Source organism: Anabrus simplex, chromosome 4, assembly GCF_040414725.1.
Source record: "Anabrus simplex isolate iqAnaSimp1 chromosome 4, ASM4041472v1, whole genome shotgun sequence".
NCBI lineage: Eukaryota > Metazoa > Arthropoda > Insecta > Orthoptera > Tettigoniidae > Anabrus > Anabrus simplex.
In genome coordinates this window covers 438673435-438689072 of record NC_090268.1, presented here as the reverse complement: position 1 = coordinate 438689072, position 15638 = coordinate 438673435, and the positions used below count along the sequence as shown (strand labels likewise).

The following is a 15638-nucleotide window of genomic DNA, read 5'->3' as shown; positions in this document are numbered from 1 at the left end:
TGGCCTTCACTAAGGCACAGCCCCAGCATTTGCCTGGTGTGAAAATGGGAAACCACGGACAACCATCTTCAGGGCTGCCGACAGTGGGGTACGTACCGGGTAACAAGTATAGTCTAGCCTACACGACGGGTATGTTATAAGCCTTGCATAAATTTCAGGGGCACGGCCCATCTTTTACATGTTGCAGCATGGGATTCCTCTGTACTACAGTACTTGCGGTCTCCAGAACTTTGTTAATTGTTCATCCAGCCTCATAGCTACGGACGTTAAATGGTAATCCGAACCGAGGTTAGCCAGTTCTAGTCCCTTTCGTGGAGGAAATTATACAGTCAGAATGTAGGCTGCCAGGATAGCAGAAGTGATGGAGAAGCCTTGATTTGTTCCAAACCTGTCCACAATGGTCTTACGGAGTGAGGGCATATCGCGCTGTTGAAAGTGATTCATTCATTGGATGGCGACTTTAATCGTTGAGCAAACACCTTGGCATTGTTCGACAGGAGTAGGCTATGTCCGATACCGGATTTCACCCTCTCCGTACCTCATTTCAAATATCACTCTCCCACTCGTCATCACATAATAATTTATTGGTCTCAAACAGGTCGAAATCTTACTACCTCGAAGGTTCGTAATAGAAATTGGGTTCGAATATACCAATCTCCGCACTGTGTATGGATAAGAGAACAATTATGAATAAGCTGCTCCCATTCCAGTTATATGACTGCCACCATTTTTATAACACGAGCAGTATATGGTGATATTTTGAAGTACTATTTATCTTATATTTGGGCCTGGTCTAATTCCCCACCGAGCGAGTGCTTGCGCGGCTTGGTTGACGTAGTCGTCAACTTACGTTCGCGAGATGGTGGGTTTGAAGAACAACTCGGCTTCAATGAAGACCATTTTCCGTGTTTTCCTATCTTTCTATTCCACAAATACTGGAGACTGTAAATTAAGTTCACCGTCGCTGCATTGAAGCTCTTAGCTTTTCCCTGTCCCATCGTCGCCCCTATCTGTGTCGGTGTGACGTAAAGCAAATATTCTTCTGTTACTTTTTATTTATTTCTTGTTAAAAAGGAAACGATATTTTCAAGTATAGACTTAGTTAAAGTAACTTTAAGAGTTTTCAGCCCGTCGAAAACACTTATTATTACACATATAACATACCTGTAAACAAACACTATTAAAAAAATAATGGTATCTTTCGATCTACAAGAATACCCTCAGTTCTATGAAATCGCCTCAAATCATGAGTAATTTGTACAATATTGTGAATGTTGCAGAGACTACTCTTGAGTGGCTTAGATAAGTCCACAGACTTTTCTATAAGTTTTGCCGTGACGTTGAATACTACCAAAATCATTATGTACTATCACTTGCTCATAACATCACCAGCTCTCGACCATTGACAAGTGTACGCAACGTAGCCTACACCGAAATGAGATAACACCAGTTTAAAGACACAGAAGAGAACTTCCTACGTAAATCCTTAATGGCAGACAACCACGTATTACTTAATTAATAGCCAGAATCCCTGCTGGAATTATTAGGAGTTTTATGTATTTTCGTAGCTGCCCGTATAATCCCGTATATATCTCTGAAAATCCGTAGCCTATTTACAGGCATTCGACCAGGTCATATTGTGGCGGCAATAGGAATTGTGCCGGCTGCCGAAACCTGTCGTACTCCGTTGAGGAATGATTACTGACTGATTGCGGAGTGATTCTGGAAAGAAAGATTACAGAAAAAAAACCCTGTCCCGCCTCCACTTTGTCCAGCACAAATCTCACATGGAGAGAAACACGGTACGCAGCGGTGAGGGGCAGGAGATCTACCACCTGAACCACGGAGAATCAATTATAATCCCACATAATTTCCTGTGAAACGCAAATAATTTCACCTTGTTTTCTTGACACGACACAAGCCAAAAGCTTACTCTCATGTCTACAGTAAAGAATCTTGCGCAGCTGAGTGGAAGCAATGTAAGACTCATCTAGAACACCCGTCATCACCAGCCCAAACTCACCGCGTTGTTCCATTAAGACACCTCTAACGACAGGTAAAGAATACCATGAATGTCTTATACTGTCCCCATCCTCAGAGAGTTTAGAAAGATCGGGTAAGATTTACATCATAACGTGCGATGTCTATTTCATATCATGCCCGATCGAGTCAACGCATATACCCAGGGACGAAGCCGACACATGAGGTAGACACATGATCTTATTTTTCTCCAGAGGTGGAGTGGAATGAAATATTTCCCTGATGCCATAGTAGTGCAGTCAGTTAATTCTTTTGCCTTGACCATTACATCAGTGAAATTCCATTTTAATCGAGCATTTCCTCCTCGGTGTGCAAATATGTAGAATCATAAATATTATTTGTAACCATTGTGTTTCATTAACAACGTTAGAATTGTTGACGTAATGTGTAATAAAATTACCATAATCTATATAACAGAATTATTTGCGAATGGAATATTTGCTGCAATGTGTGTGCAGAATTATAAACTTAAATAATGAATTGTTTAGTTTACAAAATTGTTTTGCACCTGCAAACATAACAAACGATAAACGATTACGCTAACATTTTCTTTCCGATAATGTTTCTCGGTTTTATTTACGACTAACTATAGTACTTTGATGGATTGCCGAGTCGATGAGGTGCCGGAATTTTGTCCCGCACGAATTCCTTTGCATTCCAGTCAATCGAATGACACGAGGCTGACATAACTGAGCACCTTCAAGTACCACAGGACTTAGCCAGGATCGAGCCTGCCAAGTTGGGCTCATCAGGCCAGCGCCTTAACCGTCTGAGCTACTCAACCGGGCACTGACGGAGAATGAGATACGCTTTCTTTTTTCCTTCTTGCTAGTGGTTTAATTTCGCTGTAATATACTGAAGGATTTCGGCGACGCAAAATAGACAAAAGGTTAGGAGTGTGAAGATACCTGCCGTGCCCTCAGTGAAGGTAAAACCCAGTACTTTCCTAGTATGAAATGGGAAACACATGCGCTGCTGACGGAGGGATTTGATCCCATCATCGCCAGAAAGCAAGCTCAAAGCGACATGACCCTAACCACGAATCCAATTCACTCGGTAGGTGCATTATTCTCCTTGTCATTTGGACTGATATGATCAGTCAGTTATCACTAACAGACTCAATAGCTTCACACCAGAAAAATATCAAGATGATTTTCCGTATATACTGTAACATCCTTGAATTAGTAGAAGTTCTACTAAACAAATTTATTAGAGATTTCAGTGATTTATTGTTGTTAACTTTTAACCCATATTTCTTGCTTATTGGCTTGCTTATGTTACTGCATTATTGCGATTATAAATCTGGGACAAACTTATGATATAACTTACCTCGCCTTCAGAATCACATCTTCCTCCTCTCCTGGTGCTTGTAACACTTGCTAAATTTTATACTAAACTAGTGAATATACCCGCGCTTCTCTACGGATTTCTACGTAAATTACTATACACGCTGTGAATACTACTTTATTAAACTTCATGTCTCCTAGCGATATGCGAGAAAAAACACGGCGAGGTTCCCATTCGTTGGGGAGTTCGGATGATAATGGCAGGGCAGGCTTCCTACTGCCATTCATAATCAAGTTCGGGAGTTTCTACTATAACGGCAGGCTCACTTCTGAATACTGGCATTCACAATCGAGATGGAGAGTTTCCATTAAAATTACAAGACTTTTTTTCGTAATGCTTGTCACTCTCGCGTTGGGGAGTTTTAGTTATGATGGTAGCCACACTTGCCAGCCACCAGTCACAATCGACACTGGGAGTTTTAATTACAATGGCAGGCCTCCTCGCATACTATAAAATAAACGAGTAAGAATTTAAAACTTTATCTATAATCGAGAAGTGCAACTCTGTGTAACGTATAAGGGATCGAGATACGACAAAATTCATAGGACTAAAGTTGTAGATCTCTGTAAACGGAGCAACGATTCCGCTATCTATTTAGTGATACGACGTACCATTTAGCCATCAATCACCCCGAATTGAAGCAATGCACCGTCATCAGAATAGCCTAAATATTTCGATATTTTACTGTCCAAAATGTTAAATATTTGACTATCTCGGAATTTTTCCGTCGGTTACAAGCTAAAAGTTATACTTTTTCCACATTTCAATTTTCTGTCTCATCTGGTATATTGTGTCGACCATCTTGATTTGGGGAGCGGATAAAAATGAGGACTAAAAGGAAACTATTAAGCCATGAAAACTATTGATCATCGCTTCTGAAGAATATAACCCTCGGGGTGAAATAAATACTTACACTTACGTCATTATGCTGAGCCTCAGATTTCAAAACCGGATGTGGATTTTATCCCGTCTCAGTTCGATGGTATGTGAAGAAGTGTATCACTTGGGAAGCTGGAAATCTGCAAAGTTCGTGTCGGTAGATCCACCTGTAGTTACATGAACTCATGCGGCACAAAATATCCGGCTCTTCGGTGTATTCGGCAAACTTGGGACCTAAAACAATATTAAATTTAGTCACAGACGTCGGAGATTTTCATGTATGTTCCCTCTGTGAGCTGAAACTGACCTGTTATGAGCATAGTTCCCCAAATGTCTCCCTAAATTTAACCATATTCAAAACGGCCTCACGTTTAGAAGCATTTATAATTTGAAAGATGGCAGTTCGTTTATTAGCTTCCACAGAAAGGGGCACCAACTCTAAAAGTGTCACAACCTACCCACTGACTGTAAATAATCTCCAGTTAACGGCAGGTACATTATATGAATTATTAAGAAAAATTGTGGACTGCGAAGGAAACAAATGCACGAAGGAAATAATGCATTGTATCATTAAAGGGTACTCACATTGATAGGGAGAAATTAAGGAAGAAAGTAATAAAGTTAAGAAAATTTATATTAATTGAACATAACTTAGGATAATAACTGAGGCCAACTGGATAGCACATATATGCAAATACCATGTGGATGTTTTGGAAAAATAAAATTTCCTTCGCTAAATTCTGTAGATATGAGTTGCCGATTTAAGAAAACGATAACAGAGGAGAAATTTAAGGATTCAATACAATACAGTAAATGGATTTAATTTGTCTGGCAAGATAAGGCCATTAGGTCCTCTCTTCCATCTAACCAGAAAATACAGTATCTACATGTGCAAAATTGAAATAAATACACTTACAATTGAAACATCTTGCAACTACTAAACAATACAATATTATGATAAAAAATAAAATATAAAAATAGGAAAAAATAGGAGAAATGATGATGATTATTATTATTATTATTATTTACACAATTATGACATGATTAGCTAATTTAATTTATATATAGCTAATTTAATAACGGTGGGATTATATAAAGTCTATAGTTTGAGGAAGGCTAAATCTACAATATTTCCATAGCATTACTTAGTAGGTAGCGGTGACAAAGTTGCCTAAAACTAGCAGGTGAGGCTCCTCTGACAGAGACGGGTAGTGCATTCAGTTGTCGTGCCGAAGAAATAACAAATGAGTTTGTGTATCGTGTGGTGCGGTGAGGGGGAATAGATAAGTGTGTATCAGATTTTGACCGTGTTCCGAAACTGTGATTGGATGAGAGGTGGTGAAATTGACTGTACAAGTATGGAGGTGAGCATGAGGAGAGTATTCGACGAAGAAGACACAAAGCATGAAGATTACGGCGCTGTTTGAGCTGTAGCCAACCGAGTTCATCGTAGGCAGGTGTAACATGGTCAAAGTAACGTAGGTCACATATATAGCGAAGACAGGCGTTTTACGCGCGTTGTAGTTTGTTGTTAAGAGTAGCAGTCAGGTCGTTGTACATGGCGTCACAGTAGTCGAAATGAGGTAGTACCAGAGTGCAAATGAGGCGTTCTTTTAATACTCGAGAAAATATGTTGCGAAATCTTCTAAGTGAGTTAAGTGTCGCAAATACTTTCCTGGAGATGCTGGTAACCTGCTGCTTCCAGGAAAGATGTTCGTCTTTCATAACGCCGAGATCTTTGACAGATTCACTGAAATAAATGGGTTAATTTTGTAGGTAGAGTTTTGGTAAAGTGATTTTGCTTACAGTATGGTTTTTGAACAAAGCCGAGGATGTGAAATTATTATAGATTGAGATTTTACGTTGTTAGGTATTCAGATAAAAAAGTTAACTTTGGTGTTAATACTTAAACCTAAATAGGCAAGGCAGAGGCAAGAAATTAAAGCAGACAACGGAATCAGAAGAGAGAAACAGTAAATATTATAGCAACTGACACAAAACGTCTTACGATGCGAAATAATGGGTTACACTCCACGGTACACTTGAAATATTAAGAGTCGTGCTTGGTACTGGACGATTGTATCCTCCAACGGTATTTCGCAAATAGTGTTCCACGTTGTGCGAATTATACAGCTAAGTTATAGAATGCAAAGGAAATAAATGCATGAAAGAAATAATGCATTATTTAATTAAAGGGAATGATGTCCCAGGTTTCGGAATGTTAAGTAATGGGTTACACGTCACGGTACACTTATAATGTGAACCTTGAAGTTTCTCTCGTCTTCTACCCAAGGAAAACTACGAGTTTACAGGAATAATGATGAAAATGGCATTACGTTACTTCCCTGTTGGCAAGTAGCTAGAGATATTGCCATGGTAACCGGTGGAATCGTTGTCAGTCTGCGAGGATGTCCGTCTCTCGGCATAGAGCATGAAACCCGTAGAAGAAAATAATTTTTCTGTCATTTGAAGAGCAAAATTAAGTAGATAACGGAAATTATATAAAATCAAGGTACTTTACACATTTAGTCTACAGATTTTACATATAATCAATAGTGTATGAAACAAATACCAATTAACTTGTTTGATTCTCCTATAAACCCCCGATCTATTCCGTGATTTTAAAATCATATGTCTATCTAAACCTGCTCCTGGATGAGTATAACCTAAACATGAAGTTTGGTCGAGATTTATCCAGCAATTTCGCCGTTATGGTGGAGTAGACAGAAAGAGACGAAAGCTAAAAGCCGCTGATACAGTCTTGAGTTGGCCTAAAAATGGATAAATATATGAACAATTGGCGAATTAAACGAAATTACAGACAGCGGACCCTCATGTACATAAAATACCGAACACCTTGAAATACTAGAGATAGGAAGTTCATATTCACAAGACATGTTCATTTGTATGTTCTGCAGAAAATATTAGCATTTCAGTCATCCAGATGCAGCATGTGTCCTGTTGACTAGTAAGGAATGGGTCCTCCATGGGCAGTGATAACTTGTTCCATGCCTAATGGCATCGACGCCTATAAGGCGCGAATGGCGTCCTGGTGTATAGTCATTCATGCCGCATTCACCTGTTTCCACAGTTCATCTTTAGAGGTTGGCATTGGGTTACAGCGCCGCACCCGTCTTTTCAGCATATCCCACACATTTTCGATTGGCGACAAGTCCGGTTATCGGACGGGCCAGGGCAACAGTATTACATCCTGTGACAACAACAAGGTACGTGTTCATGCAGCAACATATGGTCGTGAATTGTCCTGCTGAAATACGACTTCTGGTGTGTCGTGCAGACACGCTATGGCTACGGGTCGCAGGATGTCATTCACGTAGGTCAAACTGGCCACAGTGCCCTGGACACGTAGCAACTGTGATTTGTGGTTGTACTCAATAGCACCCCACACCATAAGGCCTTGAGTTGGCGCTGTATGTCTTGTGCGAATGCAGTCAATATGATGCCTCTCCCCCTGCCTGTGGCGAACCAATATGTGGCCATCATTTTCAAACAAACAGAACCTGGATTCGTCCGTGCCATTCGTGTCCCCAATGACGTCTTTTCATAAACAATTGCAGTGTAGCATGTTTTTGCACATTAGTGATAGGTAGGTGGAGAAGTGGGCGGCCGCTAACCCAGACCGTAATACACGGCGACGGACTGTCACTCCTGATAGTGTGCGATGTGTTACACTGTTCCCCTGTTGCTTCAGAGCCGAGGAGGATGCAGATCTGTCCTGCAATGCTACTCGGATGAGGTGTCGATCTTCTTGGGGGTGGTCTGGGTGGTGCAACCAGACCCATCTTGTCGTGTTCTACGGCCTTCTGTGAACCATTCTGTACACACCCGTTGCACTGCCGGCACACTTCGTCCCGCACGAGCGGCAATTTTTCGGATGCATGCATCACGTTCTCTCATGCCAATAATGCGCCTTCATTCAAACTCACTCATTTGACGGTACGGTTCTCGTATAGGTCTGCGAGGCAGCGTGCACCTCTGCTCAAGTCACACTGATGCATTACCATCGGTTTATAGCGACAACGAGAGCCACAGGCACACTAACAGTCAGTGGTGGTGCGCCGAGAATATCGAAGTGGACATTGAACCTAAGAGCCGACTTGATTGAAATGCTAACCATTTCTTCAGAACACACTATTGCACTTGTTCTGCGAATATGTACTTCCTATTTCTAGTCTTTCAAGGTGTTCTGGTTTTTATGAACATGAATGTTAGACTATTGCATGAATACCAACGTGGTGTTCCGTAGCTAGCAACAGTATAAATATTAAATGTTTAAGTCTCATCACTGCCTACGCAATGGATTGTTGAGTTCGCGGTTCAGTTGCCTGTGGTGCCCAGCACGACCGAGCCCACTGAACGCACACCCACACATTTTCACACTGTCTGGTTTTGATTTATCAATATGTACAGCGTCAGATGACAGATGACACTAGGGGATCTGGCATTCCGTTTCCTACAAGTACATTGCATCCCCTCACTCCCCCATTGTGTGCAATTATTTAAAAGTAGAGTTGACGAGCGTGCAATGCAAGTGAAACTCACCAACCTCGCAGTGGCACAGAAATGCAATAATATTGTGATCGTCCAGGTTCAAAATGAGATACACTAGATATAACTGGCATAATCTGAAGAACTTATTGCCGGAGAAAGGTACAACCAATCACTGGCTACTATTATTCATTTCTTACACAAACGATAAAGTCTGGGACAGATTACTTGGTTCGTTATTTAATATTAGAATGTGCGGTGCATTTTCATACTCCAGTACGTATGGCCCATGGCTCAATAGCCAGAAGGGCCATGGCCTACCAAGAGTACGCTCCTGAGCCCGAGGTGTCGTGTGGTCAGAGGGCGAATCTTGTCGGTGACTGAGCAACTGTGGCTATTATTGAACTTTTGGTCGTATTCCTGTAAGTGAGGATGGTCCTATCGGTCCATAAATGCATACTTTTATCTGTGCCTAGAGATAGTACTGCTGAAGCTCAATTGCTGGGCAAACACTCCGCGCCACATCGTCTTCACTATCGAATGCTTTGGTAGACTAGGGCCGCCATCTCATTGTCTGATAAATCCTCAATTGTATTCACGTAGGCTGAGTGGACCTCGAACCAGCCCTCAGATCCAGGCAGAAATCCCTGACCTATCCGGGATTCGAACCCGTAGACTCGAGGCTAAAGAGATGCGCGTTAGCTATACAACGCGCAGCCGCCTCAGATGTGGTCTGATGCCTCCACGAATACAAATCAGGCAATTATGAACCCGAAGAGGAAAGTGATTATTACCTGTACATTTCTTCCAGGATATAAAGGAATTAATGACGAAAATTCAAAGAGGAAACGGATTATTACCTTTACATTTCATTCAAGATAGAAAGAAATTCGCCTTATTTTTCATTATAAGCCTTTTCCCACGTCACGTAAGGTCTGCGTTGCTTTTCGTTTTTGGATTATTTCGTCGCTGTTCGGGCAAAGGGTTATATATAACAATGCTCTTTCCATAAATTATTTTTGAAGACGGGTCACGCCTCCCAGCCATTTAGCCGGTCAGAACAATATTCGTTCTGTTCATTTTCGTTTGCTTACGTTTACAGGAAAATGAAACTTATCGTGGCGCACTCTAGGAATATATGTATGTGATTTAGTTACGCACCCTACAGTATAATGTACTTAAGGGTCATGTTCCTTTAGACGTCAGCATACGACAATGAACACAACGAAAATTGTTCTGATTGACTGCATAGCCAAATGTAGCTGGAAGGCGTGACCAGTTTTAACACTAGGATTACCAAACATTCTTTCTACCTACTTTTACCGAAGCGGTCATTTTGACCGATAGTGGCAGGTATTCGTTTCTTGACGATATTGATGTCTGAAAAAGGTTTGAATTTAGTATAAAAACATCATAGACCATAATTTAATTATTATCATGCACGACTTGTAAACACTATTATGAATAAATAAATAAATAAATAAATAAATAAATAAATACACTAGTAAGACAGAATGTTCTTCTTACACACTTTACCTTACATTGTATACATATCTGCATGAATGTCACTTTCTGCTTTTCAAATTATTTGTCGCACTAAACACACACACACTTTGCTTGGTCACCTTTGAAGTGAACTTAACAACAGACCAGTTGTTTTAGAGATTGCACACCTTTCAATTATCTTGTTCCCTTTGCACACTTCTTCTCTGATTGATGAAAAACTCAGCAAGACGCAACACTACGTGTTCACTTAGGGTCTGATCGGTGGGTCGCGTTTCATCTTTTCCAAGATAGAAAAACCGTTTACAACATACTTGATGTCCACATCCACAGCCAACCAAAATTTCATACCAAACTTTTCTGGTTTATTGGATGGGCATCTAGCATTCGATGAAAAGAGCTGTTCATCCACGGTAATGTTCTCACTTGGTCTGAAGCAAATAGTAAAATTAGATATAAATTTGTCCCGCACAACAGGTACAAGCGCTAATCCATCAATTTTCAGATGATCCCTGCTGGTAGATTTGTCATCGAATCGAAGAAACCTCATGATATCCAGGAAACGGTTTCGTGCCACAGTTTGGGAGAAAATTTCATGACCTCACTTCTGTGACCACAGATCGAGAACGTTCGTGTCAGCTCCATACGTTCCGTGTGCGTATAAAATACCAATGACAGCGTCCAATTCTTCCAAAGAAAGTGTCCGTTCAGGATTGTTCAGAACTTCGCGGGCTCCAACTTCAGTATATCATTCGATGTGGCGCTGCTTGGATTCGTCAATAAAAAGACGACAAGCTGTAGCGGCACAAGTTCCTTCAATGTGGCGTTTTGCATGTCATGTGGGACCTCGGACTTCCCTCAGTATACTTTACTGTCCTCGACGGCCTGGCAGGCTTTGTAGATCAACAAGAGTCCGCACTGTTCCATCCAAAGCGACTTCTTCCTCGCTGACCGTCATATGCTGACCACGGCCATATGCTGACACACCACAGCGTATGCTCGGCCTTCTGTAGTTGATATCGTGCTCCTTGCTAGCAATTTCATTATCTTACTTAGTGTTTCCTTCACCTGAAAAATGTAATACCAAACTTACTTACACTGTGCACAGAATTATGCAAATACAAAATGACTAACTTCAAATAGTCTTACCTTTGTCATCAGCTGCTTTGCTAGTGTGCGTGCATCGCCATTTGGCGGGTAGTTCCCTATCCTTTGAGGTCAAAGGCTGCTGTGTGATTTCATGTTCACGTGGAAATTCTGCAGGCTCGACGCAACTAGAATCACTACCCGAACTATTTCCGTCTGTCTAGTTATACAGGTCTTCTCAATTATCGAGGTCTAAATAAGTCCCAGCTTCATCGCTTGATTGTGATGGGGAAATTACATGATGCTTATGCTTCAGAATTTCGGCATCCATTTGCAGACTACGCGAGAACATGCTTCTTCGAGGGAATTACAATCGGGAAATCTAGTTTGAATGTTTGTAACGAGTGAACACGACAATTGACTGCTGTTTACGATTGCACACCATTCATTACTGAACAAATACTGACTATATTTTCCTGTCAGTGTATTTGTATCATGTTTGAAAAGAGCCATCGGCTGTCCCATCGCAGCACAACAATAAGTTCTATCCTATACTACGGTAATAAAGTACACTGTAACAGCTTGTTAGAGTGATATCCCGTTCTAAATGAATACAACAAAAGTCTGATGGGGTAGCTACTGCAATACCGGTCAAAATGACCGCTCGGTAAAAGTAGGTATATTACCTCATAGCGCTAACTAGAAAGGAGTTACGGGTTTTTTAAGCTATATGCCGAAAAGTACACCTAATATCAATAAAAGCCACCAAAGGGTTTGTATGTTCTAACCGTATAACGAGAGTGATAGAGAAAACAAAACTGAAAACGGTCATTTTGACCGCTGCGGTAAACCTAGTGTTAAGGAAAATAATGGATAGGAAGAGCGTTGTGAGATATAACACTTTGCCCGAACAGAGACGATTTTTTCTAGAAATATCTATCGAATGCTGCTTCCCTCTTCCAAACTTTTTCTCTTAGATCCACTTCTGCCTCGACTTTCCATCTCATACTTGTTCTTCCTCTCTTCTTAGACCCTTCAATTTCCAGATTTGCAACTATTTACCCTACGTAGTCCCCCTCACCTCTTCTCTGCACAAGCCCATACCATCTCGAACCTTCTCTCCTATGGGATCCATTTTCACTGTTCCTCTGATGTAATCATTCCTTACTCTATCTTTTCTTGTAAATCTAATCATCCATCTTAACATTCGCATTTCTGCAAGTTCCACATTTCTCTCTTGGGGGCCGGGCTGAGTGGCTCAGACGGTTTAGACACTGGCCTTCTGACCCCCACTTGGCAGATTCGATCCTGGCTCAGTCCGCTGGTATTTGGAGGTGCTCAAATATGTCAGCCTCGTGTCAGTATAACTTCTGCGGGGCTAAATTCCGGCACATCGGCGTCTCCGAAAACCGTACAAGTGCAGTTAATGGGACGTGAAGAAAATAACATTATTATTCTCTCTAGGGCTTGGTGATGGGCGAAGTTTCTGCACTCTAAAGCGTCCCAGATCTAACCACAGATTTGTAGATCTTTCCTTTCATTCTGAAGCTTAGCGAACTCGACAGCTACAGTCGCCAGTGTGGCCAGTATCCAGTATTCGGGAGATAGTGGGTGCAAATCCAACTGTCGCCAGCCCTGAAGATGGTTTTCCGTGGTTTCCCATTTTCACATCAGGCAGATATACCTTAATTAAGGCCACGGCCGATTCCTTATCACTCCTAGGCCCTTCCTGTCCCATCGTCGCCATAAGACCAATCTGTGTCGGTGGGACGTAAAGCAACTTGTAAAACAATCCTGCAACTGACCTTCTTCCAATACTTACCCTTGCTGTACTTCTATCTGCAGTCCGCAACCACTTTGTACGCATGAACCAAGATATTTAAACTTCCTGATCAATGGTAGTTCTTCTACGCGCAGATTAATATACAGATTTTGTGTTTCCTTCGTACATATAAACTCTTTTTTCGCCTTGCAGATCCTCATTCCTCTTTCCTTCCGAGGTTTTGTCCTCTTCATGTTTCCATTTAAGTTCCTCTCCGGTCGATATGCAGAGCACAGCATCGCCGGCAATCATCATGCTCCATGGCACGCCTTCTTAAAATATTTAATTAGCAGGTTAGAAACGAATTAAAAAATCAAAATGTGCATGTAAGTGCTCTGGTATAAATGCTGTGAAGAATGCGGTGTACGCCTGCAATAAAAATACGATGACGATGAAACTATAACTTCGAATTTCGAAGTATAAGGTGGCTGTGGAAGGCTGGATGGACGATTCTCAGAATTACAACGTTTCGGATATCCTTCGACAGTCAAGATGATGGGAGATGGAGTGTTTCCCCAGCAGATGTGCTCCACCAGTGCTACCTCGAGGCACAGATGAAAGTCTACATCTAAGGATCGTTAGGACCACCCTCACTTACGGAAATCTGCCCACAAGTACAATTAAGGCGACTGTCACCCAGTCATCCTCGACTGTCCGAACGAGCTATAAATAATCGAATTTATGAAGTAGATCAGCCTTCCACTTTCCTCCGGCAGGTAATACTGTGGCACATCTTATACCAGAGAACCCTGTTGGAGTCGGAAGAGAGTGCATAGGAGAAGCGAGTGGTGTTATTTTGTGACTAGAGTTACTTGTGCCCTGAACAAAAGTAATGGCCTTGATCGTATGTGAATTTGTTAGTGTGCGCGAGAAACTCGATCATGGGTTCAAACTTATCATTCAGGATCCATACACATGTCCTTTCTTACTTGGAGGTAATTATCTGCCTCATATTAGTTGCGGCATCCTAGACATGCTCATACCAACGAAGGCTGACTTTACAGATCTACTTCAAAAGTGGAGGTAGGCTAATACGCTGCTTGGTAATACCATTCCTGACAGGATCAAGTAGCGATATATCATCATCTGTCGAAGGATCTCCATTTCAATAGTGTGGAGGAGTATGAAACACCCGTAGGTCTTCATCTCTTGATTCGTATTTACTCTCAGTTTGGTTGGAATTCATTTTAATAAGTATCCTTTACATCATCATTGTACCATCACTTGGCGGACATACTTTATTTTACATTTTCATACGTTTTTTAAATTACATTTTTTGCCCCAATACCAAGATTAAAAATGGGGGTAATGAGTTACCTAAAAGCGTTCCTCTGTTACAATCGGTTTTCAAAGGGTATAAAAGGTTTTTAATTGGTGAATCACTCTGATGAAACGTTTTTCACCGTGAGCTCTCAAAAAAAGTCACTGGTCGTTGGCAGATGTAGAGTAGGTTCCGGCCTAACCACGGCTTATCCGTGGTCCGACAGCTCTGGACTCCGACCTACCAACCGAGCAGACGAGGGATGGTATTCGGGAGACGGAGACGGTCTGGTCCCCACTGTCGGCTGTTCTAAGAATGGTTTTTCGTAATTTTTCAATTCTCATGTACAAAGGCGAATGCGGGGACAGTTCCTAGTATACACTACGGGCGCAAAACCCGTCACCTTCTCCGAACGTCTTCACCGTATCACATCTCCCTGGCTGGAGAGACGACGTCACCGTCTGTGAGGACCACTTCCACCTTCAGGAAAACATTTTAGTTGTAGTAAAGTCACTTGATATGATTTTAAACTCTCTTGCCTTTCGGTCGGGTGTGTGTGGTCTTTGACTTAGCCCGTTCGACTTGTTTTTATTCTCTGTTGCGAATCTAAATCCCCCATAGGAGAACAGAATCATTTACTCTTGGAACTCATTGTCTTTACAGACGAATTGGGCATTGAATTTATGTGTGGTGTCTGAAATGTTATGATATTTCACCGCGAAAGTAAAGGATCGTACAGCATGTTGATGCCCTTGCACGAAAGAACTATACGTACGCTTGTGAGGACATTGCCTTTGCCTTGGTGAGACCTAAATGTTCTAAAGGGTGACCCGAAGTCCGTTAACATTGAGCGGAATATTAGTGGTAGAGACGTAATGATTAACACACATGATTTGCATTACATGGGGTTTCATTGCCACCAAAATAAAGTACACAAAGTGACCCTACAGATGGAGCTTCATACGATACACAAGCAGTAGTTAGCGTAACAATAGAGGTTTAGCAAAGAAGATGTACTGTATAACAATTGCTCAACATGCCAGCCGTCATCCTTCAACAATACCTAGAGTCGAGGGACAACAATGTTATGAATAGCACTGTACAGCATGTTCGTAGATATGGTGATAAGTTGCCACCGGATGTTGTTTTTCAGCATCCCTAATGAGGTCGGACGATCGCGGTAGATTTGCG

At 41.6% G+C, this 15638-nt stretch overlaps 1 protein-coding gene across 1 annotated transcript in view; it reads left to right on the top strand.

Moving 5' to 3' along the window:
* The window catches only part of LOC136872813 (uncharacterized), a 669667-nt gene that overhangs the window by 511572 nt on the left and 142457 nt on the right, over positions 1-15638 (top strand). The window lies entirely within an intron of this gene.